The sequence below is a fragment of the Coregonus clupeaformis genome, chromosome 19, assembly GCF_020615455.1.
Source record: "Coregonus clupeaformis isolate EN_2021a chromosome 19, ASM2061545v1, whole genome shotgun sequence".
In the NCBI taxonomy this organism is placed as follows: domain Eukaryota; kingdom Metazoa; phylum Chordata; class Actinopteri; order Salmoniformes; family Salmonidae; genus Coregonus; species Coregonus clupeaformis.
The window spans coordinates 46,871,163-46,883,195 of record NC_059210.1 but is presented as its reverse complement, the minus strand read 5'-3'; positions in this window follow the sequence as shown (position 1 = coordinate 46,883,195).

Here is a 12,033-nt window from a genome sequence, read left to right as displayed (position 1 = left end):
AGCCAAGAAGAGAGAAATGCCTGAGACATTACTGTAGCCATTACTAAGGAAAACCACGCAGCGAGAATGAGAGAGCATTGCTTCGGCAATGTAAACACGTGTCCCATGCCAGTAAAGCCCCTTTGAGTTGAATTGAATTGAGAGAGAGAGAGAGAGAGAGAGAGAGAGAGAGAGAGAGAGAGAGAGAGAGAGAGAGAGAGAGAGAGAGAGAGAGAGAGAGAGAGAGAGTACAGTAGAATACTTTATCACTGACCTCAACCCAGAGTCTCTCAGAGCGTTCACAGTCAGCCCACTGACACCGCTATCAGATCACAATAAAATCACAGTCTACTTGAACAGAGCAATACTCAATCATGAGGCATCAAAGCCAAAATAACTGAATTGTAAAAATAACTGAAATAACTACACCGGAATGGATATCCAACGCACCCTAATCACTTCCAGCGCACCTGCACCTCATCATCTCATCACCACCCCTATTTAGCCCTGGACTGTTTTGGATGATGTTGTGTGTGATTGTTTACCTTCGCGTCACAGAATCACACACCAAACGACAATGGATGCAGCAGGAGTTTCCCAGTGCCTCGACCAGCACCAGCAGCAGCTTGCACAGTTGAACGCCGCCATGCAGGAAGTGCTCCAGATTCTGCATAATCGGCCCGCGCTCCGGTTCCACCTCAGGGAGTGGCAAGTGCCCCCAATCCACCTGTTCCCTTGCTATCACCCACTCCTGTCACAGTTCCCTCAGCCAGAACCCAAAAGCAGACCAGGACAAGGAGAGTTGAACGAAGGTGAGGGTTTATTAGATACGACAAAAGGTGCAGAATAATCCAGGGACAGAGCGGGCGGCGTGGTTGAGTAGTTGGGGGTGCAGTACTGGGTCCAGTGATGGCTCGGCAGCCGCCGACCATCAGGCAGAGGTGGGGTGAAGGTTCCGGACGTGTGACTGCAGGTGGAACAAAAACGGAGGTAAGAACACAAAAACTCAACAAAGTACAAAATAACAAAACTCACGCTAGAACTCTCTAAACTGATACACAGAACACCTACTGTTCATGGCTAACGATCCGGCAGGAACTGGATGTTTGGCCAGAGCCTAAAAAGGGTGATGATGAGGGCCAGGTGTGCAGATTGCTGACGGGATGCAGGTGCGGAAAACAAGAGAGCTCCCCGGAGCGTTCCCCGAACCCTCGGGAAACTGGAGACTACGAACAGGAAACACTAGTCACCAGACAGGACCCGACTCAGACTGCCGGGATCGTTACAGTACCCCCCCTCCGACGAACGCCACCGGGCGGACCTCCCGGAGCGCCAGGATGGAGGCGGTAGAAATCCCTGATGAGGTCAGCATCTAGGACCTGTCGCCGCGGAATCCAACTCCTCTCTTCAGGACCATACCCCTCCCAGTCCACGAGATACTGGAAACCCCGGCCCCGCCGTCTGGAATCCATGATGCGACGCACCGTGTAGGCAGGACCACCTCCGATCATCCGAGGAGGAGGAGGAGGAGGCGGAGGAGGCAACAGAGGACTGAGGAAGACAGGCTTGAGGCAGGAGACATGAAAGGTGGGATGGACTCTGAGCGTCCTCGGTAGTTTGAGTCGAACTGCCACCGGATTGATCACCTTCTCCACCACAAACGGACCAATGAACTTCGGTAACAACTTCCTAGACTCAGTCCGTAACGGAAGATCCCGTGTGGCCAACCAAACCCTATCTCCGATGGTATAGGTGGGAGCGGGGATCCGGCGACGATTCGCCTGGAGCTGATACCGATCCGAACCTCTAAGGAGTGCCTTTCTGGCCCGATGCCAGGTCCGGTGGCAACGACGAATATGAGCCTGAACAGAAGGCACTGATAGCTCCTTCTCCTGAGAAGGGAACAGGGGAGGTTGGTAGCCATACAGGCACTGGAAGGGAGACATCCCAGTGGCAGATGTAGGGAGAGTATTGTGGGCATACTCAACCCAAGGCAACTGAGAGGCCCAGGAGGTGGGGTTGGAAGAGACCAGACAGCGTAGCGTGGATTCCATCTTCTGGTTGGCTCTCTCCGCCTGACCATTGGATTGGGGGTGAAAACCAGATGTGAGACTGACTGTAGCTCCAATGGCCAAACAGAAGGACTTCCAGACAGCAGAGGTAAACTGAGGGCCACGGTCGGAAACGATATCACTGGGCAAACCGTGGACCCTGAAAACCTCCCTAACCAGGAGCTCGGACGTCTCCGAGGCAGAGGGAAGCTTGGCAATAGGCACAAAGTGGGCGAACTTGCTGAATCTGTCCACGATAGTCAGAACGACCGTGTTCCCCTCAGAGGCGGGCAACCCCGTGACGAAGTCCAGGGCCAGATGCGACCATGGACGCCGGGGAATAGGAAGGGGGTGAAGTAGTCCAGAGCTGGGCCGATTGGTACTCTTATTCTGCGCACACACTGGACAGGCAGCAACAAAACCCCGAGTATCCTCGGCCATGGCAGGCCACCAAAACGTCTGCGAAGAAACGCCATAGTCCGAGCCACGCCGGGTGACAAGCCATCTTGCTGGCGTGGGACCATTTGAGGACAGCAGGACGAACCGACTCAGGCACAAACAACCGACCGGGTGGACCGTTACCGGGACCGGGCTGAGTCCGAAGGGCCGCCAGCACCTCCTCCTCAATCTTCCACATCACTGCTCCCACGACGCAGTTCCGGGGGAGAATAGTCTCGGTCTTGGACCCACTCTCCTCCGTCTTGGAGAACATCCGGGACAAGGCGTCCGCCTTGCCGTTCTTAGATCCAGGTCGGAACGTCAGGGCAAACTTGAATCGTCCGAAAAACAACGCCCACCTGGCCTGACGGGGAGTTGAGACGTTTAGCCGATTGCACGTAAGCAAGATTCTTGTGGTCAGTCCAGACAATAAACGGTTGCTCCGCCCCCTCCAACCAGTGGCGCCACTCCTCCAAGGCAAGTTTCACCGCGAGAAGCTCCCGGTTACCCACATCGTAATTCCTCTCTGCAGGCGAAAGGCGACGAGAGTAGTAGGCGCAGGGATGGAGTTTACTGTCCGTGGAGCATCGCTGCGACAGGATAGCGCCAACTCCCACATCAGACGCGTCCACTTCAACGACGAACTGACGGGCCGTGTCCGGTTGAGAGAGAATCGGTGCGTTGGTGAATCGCCTCTTCAAATCCAGAAACGCTCGATCCGCCTCCGGATTCCACTTGAAGGTCCTGATACTGGAAGTCAAGGCAGTTAATGGAGCGGCCACACGGCTGTAATCCCGGATGAATCTGCGGTAGAAATTCGCAAACCCCAAAAATCTCTGGAGTTGCAATCTCGTGCCGGGCTGGACCCATTCCAGAACCGCTCTAACCTTCTCCTGATCCATCCTAATCTCACCCCTGGAGATGATGTACCCGAGAAAGGATGTAGTGTGGGCATGAAACTCGCACTTCTCGGCCTTCACGAACAGGCGATTCTCCAACAATCGCTGCAGAACCTGCCGGACATGCTGGACGTGGTCGGAAGGTTCCTTCGAGAAGATCAGAATGTCATCCAGGTAAACAAACACGAAGAGACCGATCATATCTCTCAGGACGTCGTTCACCATACTCTGGAATACCGCTGGAGCATTGGTCAGTCCAAACGGCATCACCTGATACTCGAGTGACCCATCGGTGTATTGAAACCCGTCAACCACTCGTCCCCCTCTCTGATCCGGACCAGGTGATACGCATTGCGTAGGTCTAGCTTGGTGAACACTGTAGCACCCTGTAAGGAGTCGAAGGCAGAACTCATCAAGGGCAGGGGATACTTGTTCTTGACCGTGATGTCATTCAACCCCCGATAATCAATACACGGTCGAAGAGAGCCATCCTTCTTTCCCACAAAGAAGAATCCTGCCCCCAGGGGTGATGACGAGGGACGAACGAGACCAGCAGCTAGGGACTCCTTGATGTAGGTCTCCAACGCCTCACGTTCAGGTCGGGAGATACTGTATAACCTTCCCTTGGGGTAGACAGCTCCAGGAACCAGGTTGATGGCACAATCATATGGTCGGTGGGGAGGAAGTGACAGAGCCTTCTGCTTACTGAAAACTTCCCCCAAATCGTGATATGTCTCGGGAACCAGGGACAAATCTGGGGGTTTAGCCTCAATCACCTGACTGGGAACCGAATTGGGGCAGGCAGTCTTGAGACAGTTAGCATGACAATCAAGGCTCCAACTCGTTACCTTGCCCGTCACCCAATCGAACGTGGGATTGTGTTCCTTCAGCCAGGGGTATCCAAGGACCAGAGGAACATGGGAAGACGGCAGAATGAAAAATGAAATCATCTCAGAATGATTCCCCGACAACCGCATCTTAACCGGTTCAGTCCTCATCGTGATACGTGCCAGACTACTGCCGTTCAGAGTGGTCGCTTCAATGGCTTCCGGCAATTGCTCCTTGGAAAGCCCCAGCTGTTCCACCAACTCGGCATCAAGAAAGCTTCCATCGGCACCTGAATCGATAAAAGCGTTAAGCGCTAAGCTCTGATTCCTGTTCACAAGGGTAGCCGGGAAGCGGGGTCTGACAGAGGTACTGAGAGGTTGAAACTGGCTCGCTAAAAGTCCTCCCAACTTTAGCGAGCCGGACAGTTTGACGACCGCCGGGAACAAGTGGAGATGTAATGTCCCGAGCGACCACAGTAGAGGCAGCAGTTGGTCTTACGTCTATGTTGACGCTCCTCCTTGGTTAACCCGTGCCGCCCCACTTGCATGGGTTCAGAATCGGGAGAGAGGTCCTCTCCACTAATCCTTAGTGGTGGAGAATGATCGACGTGTTCTGGTCCACCACCCGACCCGACTGGGAACTGAGAAGCTGATCGATTGGACGGACCCCATTGCTTCTCCCTCCTTCGCTCTCGGACTCGATTATCCACCCGAATAGACAAGGCTACCAAGCTGTCCAGGTCACTAGGCTCGGATAGGAGATCAACTCATCCTTGAGCTGCTCCGACAGGCCCTGGTAAAAGGCCGCTTGCAAAGACTCTCGTTCCACCCACTCTCCACAGCCAACGTCTTGAACTCGATCACGAAGTCGGCCACGCTGCGAGTTCCTTGGTGAAGAGAAAACAGACGCCTAGCTGCGTCCCTCCCTCGGACGGAATGGTCGAAGAGCTTCCTCATCTCGGCCGTGAACCCCTGGTATGAAGCCATGCAGGGATCCTGTCGTTCCCAAACGGCTGAAGCCCACTCCAGCGCTCGACCACGCAGCAACTCAATCAAAAAGGCTATCCTAGCCTTGTCAGTGGCATAAGAGTAGGGCTGTAGATCGAACACTAATCCACACTGCATAAGGAAGGAACGGCATCTTCCCAGCTCCCCTCATATTTCTCCGGCGTCGGAACCTTGGGCTCACGGAGGGACACAACTTCAGAAGCGGCAGGCGAGATGGGTGAAACCGGTAGTGAGTCCTCCACCGGACACTGGCGTTGGTTCTGGACCTCCGTCAGGCCGGTAGAAAGGTTCCGAACTGACAACGCGATCTCCTGTAGTACCATGCTATGATGGCCCAACATCTTCTCCTGCTGGGTAATGGCATGGCGAACAGAGTCCAGGTCCGCTGGGTTCATATTTGGCCGGATCGTTCTGTCACAGTTCCCTCAGCCAGAACCCAAAAGCAGACCAGGACAAGGAGAGTTGAACGAAGGTGAGGGTTTATTAGATACGACAAAAGGTGCAGAATAATCCAGGGACAGAGCGGGCGGCGTGGTTGAGTAGTTGGGGGTGCAGTACTGGGTCCAGTGATGGCTCGGCAGCCGCCGACCATCAGGCAGAGGTGGGGTGAAGGTTCCGGACGTGTGACTGCAGGTGGAACAAAAACGGAGGTAAGAACACAAAAACTCAACAAAGTACAAAATAACAAAACTCACGCTAGAACTCTCTAAACTGATACACAGAACACCTACTGTTCATGGCTAACGATCCGGCAGGAACTGGATGTTTGGCCAGAGCCTAAAAAGGGTGATGATGAGGGCCAGGTGTGCAGATTGCTGACGGGATGCAGGTGCGGAAAACAAGAGAGCTCCCCGGAGCGTTCCCGAACCCTCGGGAAACTGGAGACTACGAACAGGAAACACTAGTCACCAGACAGGACCCGACTCAGACTGCCGGGATCGTTACAACTCCTGCAGGAACCCTCGACCCTACCGGAGCACTATGATGTTAAACTACTTAATGTAGCGGCTTCCTGCTACAGGTTTCCCTTTATCTGGCGCGTCAGCCTGGGGCATATCCATCTGACCAAGCCAGGATAGCGCTGGTGATTTCGCTTCTTAATGGAAAGGCGCTGGATTGGGCCACGGCAGTCTGGGAAGGAGAGGAGGCAGTGGCACTTCCCTACCCCACCTTCCTCGCTAGGTTCAGGACGGTGTTTGATCATCCCACGGAGGGAAAGGACGGGGGTGAGTGTCTCCTCCATCTACAACAGAGAGAGGGGCCCGCGTCTGAGTACGCTCTGAGCTTTCGCAAAGTAGCGGCGTCTTCCGGCTGGAATGAGCGTATTCTGCGCACGGCCTTCAGGAGAGGCTTACGGGAGGACAACAAGACAGAACTCGCATGTCGGGACGACGAGATGGACCTTGATACCCTCATCACCACATCCATCCATCTTGACGACATGTTGAGAGAGAGACGGTGTTCCCAACACCTCCCGGTGCCTCGACGCTCACCCCATCTGAGCTATGGAAGCCGCCCTGCTTCCGAGTCCTCACCCATGGAGGTGGGCAGCACCCCCTACACCACCACGGACCACAGATCTCCTGGCGGCTCCCTATCTAGGCGGTATGACTCCTGTCGCTGCTCCGTGAGTGTTACGTCAGCCCCTATCACAAAACCATAGTTTTTAGTTCCCATAACGGTGACTGGTTATTCCTTCTCTTCCATTTCTACCGCAATGATAGATTCCGGATCAGCGGGGAACCTTATAGATAGGGAGCTGGTCTATGAATGGGGGTTGCCCACCGTGCCACTACCATCTCCGCTATACGTCACATCACTGGACAATAAACCCCTTGGATCAGGCACCATTACGCACGTCACTCTCCCCATCACCATTCCCAACACTACCAGAGCACCACAAGCAGCTGTCATTCCACATCGTCACGTCAACCCTTCACCGGATTGTCTTGGGATTGCCCTGGCTCAGACTACACAACTCCACCATCAATTGGAGCACCAAGAGGATCACAGCCTGGTCCACCTCATGCCGGAAGACCTGCCTGCCGGTGGTTTGTTGTTCCATGTCAGTGGAGAGTCCAGTGTACCCCCTCCAGCCCAACATTCCACGTGAGTACGCAGATCTCTCCGATGTCTTCTCTTCATTAAAGGCTACGTGTTTCCCTCCTCACAGGCCCTGGGACTGCGCCATTGACCTGCTGGAGGGACAACACCCCCCGAAGAGTCACATTTACCCCCTTTCCATGGCGGAGACTGAGGCCATGGAGAAGTATGTGGCGGAGACCCTGAAACAGGGGTTCATCAGACACTCTACCTCTCCTGCCTCCGCCAGCTTCTTCTTCGTAGCCAAAAAAGATGGAGGACTGAGACCATGCATTGACTACAGGGGGCTGAACGCAGTCACCACCAAGTACCCGTACCCCCTCCCTCTGGTTCCGTCGGCCATCAAGCAGCTATGAGGGGCCCGGTACTTTACCAAGTTGGACCTGAGGAGTGCCTACAACCTGATCCGAATCCGTGAAGGAGACGAGTGGAAGACGGCATTCAGCACTACCTCAGGCCACTATGAATACTGCGTCATGCCCTACGGCCTCGCCAACGCACCTTCTGTGTTCCAGTCCTTCGTCAATGACGTGTTCCGGGACATGCTGAGTATTCAGGTGGTGGTGTACATCGACGATATCCTGATCTACTCGGCTACGTTCGAGGAGCACGTCAGGGACTTCTGAGCTGTCCTACTCCGCCTCAGGGAACACAGCCTGTTGGTGAAGGGGGAGAAATGTGAATTCCACCAACAGGCCATCTCCTTCCTGGGATACCGGATCCGTCCTCAGGGGGTGTTCATGGAAGGAGTGAAGACGGACGCCGTCAGGTCATGGCCAGTTCCTACTACCATCAAGGGCCTACAGAGCTTCCTGGGCTTCGCTAATTTCTACCGGCGTTTCATCAGGTCCTTCAGCTCCATAGCCGCCCTGCTCACCTCTCTCCTTAAGGGTGGGCCTCAGAAGCTGGCCTGGAACCCTGAGGCTGACGCTGCCTTCAAGAGGCTGAAGGAGAGGTTCACCACAGCGCCCATCCTAAAACACCCAGATCCATCTCGTCCTTTCATCCTGGAGGTGGACGCATCGGAGGAGGGCGTGGGTGCCTTTCCCTGTGCCTTTTTCTCTAAAAAGCTTACCCCCACAGAGAGGAACTATGGAGTTGGAGACAGGGAGCTGTTGGCAGTGGTCCTCGCTCTGGAGGAATGGAGACACTGGCTGGAGGGCGCAGTCCATCCATTCCGGATTCTTACTGACCACCGGAATTTGGAGCACATACGGGCAGCGAAACGGATGAACTCTTGTCAAGCCATGTGGGCCCAATTTCTCACTCGCTTCCAATTCATTCTGTCCTACTGCCCATGATCCCTGAATGTGAAGGCTGACGCACTCTCCAGGATGCACCATACCGGAGAAAGGAAGGATCTGGGGGGTTCTATCCTGCCCTCGTCTCTCATCGTTGCTCCTGTCGTTTGGGATGTGGACAAACACATCCACCTGGCGGCACAGGAGGACCCAGCACCTGCCAACGCCCCTCCAGGGCATGTGTATGTACCCACCAGTGTCCATGACCGCCTGCTGATCTGGGCGCATACCACCCTTACGGCAGGGCACTCTGGTATTACGCGCACCCTGCATTTTCTAGCCCAAAAATACTGGTGGCCCACCTTGGCTTCTGATGTCTCCCGCTACGTCAACTCCTGTTCCGTATGTGCCCAAACGAAGACACCTCGGAACGCCCCGGCAGGCAAACTAGTTCCTCTCCCAGTGCCTCAGCGACCTTGGTCACACCTGTCCATAGACTTTGTCACCGACCTTCCACGTTCTGACGGCTTCACCACAGTCATGGTGGTCGTAGATCGGTTCTCCAAATCATGCCGTTTTTCTGCCACTAACTGTCTTCCTTCTGCTCTCCGCTGAGGTCCTGTTCCAACAGGTCTTCCGGCATTATGGACTTCCGGAGGACATCGTCTCGGACCGTGGCCCCCAATTCACCTCCCGAGTGTGGAAGGCTTTCCTGGAGAAGATTGGGGCAACGGCCAGCCTCACTTCCGAGACGATGTCGAATGGGAAGGTGGAGCGCATGAACCAGGAGCTGGGGAAGTTTCTTTGTTGCCACTGTCAGGACCGGCAGGGTGAGTGGGCGAGGTTTCTTCCCTGGGCAGAATATGCCCAGAACTCCCTTGTTCACTCCTCCACGGGGCTCACTCCCTTCCAGTGCGTCCTGGGGTACCAGCCGGCTCTGATCCCTTGGACACCCAGCCAGACCGACGCGCCCGCTGTCGATGAGTGGTTCCACTGGGCCGGACAGGCCTAGGACGCCGCCCATGTCCATCTTCAGAGGGCCATTTGTCAGCAGAAGGACCAAGCCGACTGCCACCGCAGTGAGGCCCCTGTATTCCAGCCTGGGGAACGTGTCTGGCTGCCAAAAAAAACCTCCCTCTCCGCCTGCCCTGCAAGAAACTGAGCCCCCGGTTTGTGGGGCCGTTTAAGGTCCTCCGGCGGATAAATGAGGTATCATACCGGCTGCTACTCGCCCCTCACTACTGTGTCTCACCCACTTTTCATGTGTCTCTCCTCAGGCTGGTGGTTCCTGGTCCTCTTGCGGATGCCGTCCCCCGGGGTACGCCTCCTCCGCCCCTGGACATTGACGGGAGTCCAGCAAATGCGGTGAGGGACCTGCTGGACTCCAGGTTCCATGGGGGGACGGCTCCATTACCGGGTGGACTGGGAGGGGTATGGTCCTGAGGAGAGGAGCTGGGTTCCGGCTGGGGACGTTCTGGACCTCAATCTAATTCGGGACTTCCACCGTTGCCGCCCTAACCGGCCCGGTTTATTAAAGACTACAAGAACCCACTGGATTCTCCAATTACAAATTACCATACGACAGACCATGTATTCACCCTGCACACCCTAATTGACAAACAAACAAACAAAAACAAAGGCAAAGTCTTCCCATGCTTTGATTTAAAAAAAGCTTTTGACTCAATTTGGCATGAGGGTCTGCTATACAAATCGATGGAAAGCGGTGTTGGGGGAAAAACATGTGACATTGTAAAATCCATGTACACAAGCAACAAGTGTGCGGTTAAAATTGGCAAAAAACACAAACATTTCTTTACACAGGGCCATGATGTGCGACGGGGATGCAGCTTGAGCCCCACCCTCTTCAACATACATATCAACGAATTGGCAAGGGCACTAGAACAGTCTGCAGCACCTGGCCTCACCCTACTAGAATCTGAAGTCAAATGTCTACTGTTTGCTGATGATCGGGTGCTTCTGTCACCAACCAAGGAGGGCCTACAGCAGCAAAAAAGGTGTTCCAAAAAAGGTCCAGTTGCCAGGACCACAAATATCAATTAAATCTAAATGCTGTTGCCCTATAGCACACAAAAACGATACGTACCTAAGCCTAAACATCAGCAGGGAGCGCGAGAGAGAGAGAGGGATAGTTCTTGATATTTTCAACAGTCTTTGTTTCAACTAATGGGTTTAGCTGCTTGTGCTGTTTATCTTCAAGCGACACACACACACTGCCACACACACTGCTGTTAGATGAGCTCTAATCCTGTTCATTGCCCTTCCCCACACACCCCTGCCCTCCACACACACACAGCTTACTCCTGGGGCTAAGGGAGAATAAAGGGGAGGAGTGTGTGTGGGTGTGTGTTTGCTCTGCTCTTTTGAAGAGGACTGTCCGTGTCCTATAAAAAGAGAATTACATTCCTTTGTTTGTCTGAGCAGCAGATACAGTGGCAATGTCACACACACACACGCACGCACACGCACACACACACACACACACACACATACACACACACAGAGATAAAGATAGAGGGAACGAAGGAGTGTGTGTGAGATGAAGAAGAGAGAGAGAGTGATTAAGAAAAATATGGATCCCTGTATTATGGTCTTTATGCAGATAGATTTTTCTGCATGACAACAGCAGTACATTAGAGGGATTAATTATATTCTCTTCTCTCCTTTTCCCTCCTCTCTTCCTTCCCATTCTTCTCTCATCTCGTCTCCTTTCTCCATCCATCTTCCTCCCCTTGTCCTTTTCTTCTTCCCGTCCCTCCCTACCTCCCCCTCTCCCTCCCTCTTTCCCTCCACTCCTGTCTCATCCCCCTCAAACATCTCCTCCCCTCTCTCCTCCCTTTCCTTTTCCCTTTCACCCTCACTCTCCCTCCTCCCTCTCCATCCCACCCTCCCCCTCACTCTCCCTGCTCCATCCCACCCTCCCCCTCACTCTTCCTGCTCCATCCTACCCTCCCTCCCTTCTCCCTCCCATCCCACCCTCCCCCTCACTCTCTCCCTGCTCCATCCTACCCTCCTCCCTCTCCATCACACCCTCCCCCTCACTCTACCTGCTCCATCCTACCCTCCCTCCCTCCTCCCTCTCCATCCCACCCTCCCCCTCACTCTCCTTCTGCTCCGTCCTTCCCTCCCTCCCCCCTCTCTATCCCACCCTCCCCCTCACTCTCCCTGCTCCATCCTACCCTCCCTCCCTCCTGCCTCTCCATCCCACCCTCCCCCCTCACTCTCCCTTCTCCATCCTACCCTCCCTCCCTCCCCCTCTCCATCCCACCCTCCCTCTCACTCTCCCTGCTCCATCCTACCCCCCTCCCTCCTCCCTCTCCATCCCAGCCTCCCCCTCACTCTCCCTGCTCTATCCTACCCTCCCTCCCTCCTCCCTCTCCATCCCACCCTCCCCCCTCACTCTCTCTGCTCCATCCTACCCTCCCTCCCTCCTCCCTCTCCCTCTCCCTCTCCATCCCACCCTCCCATT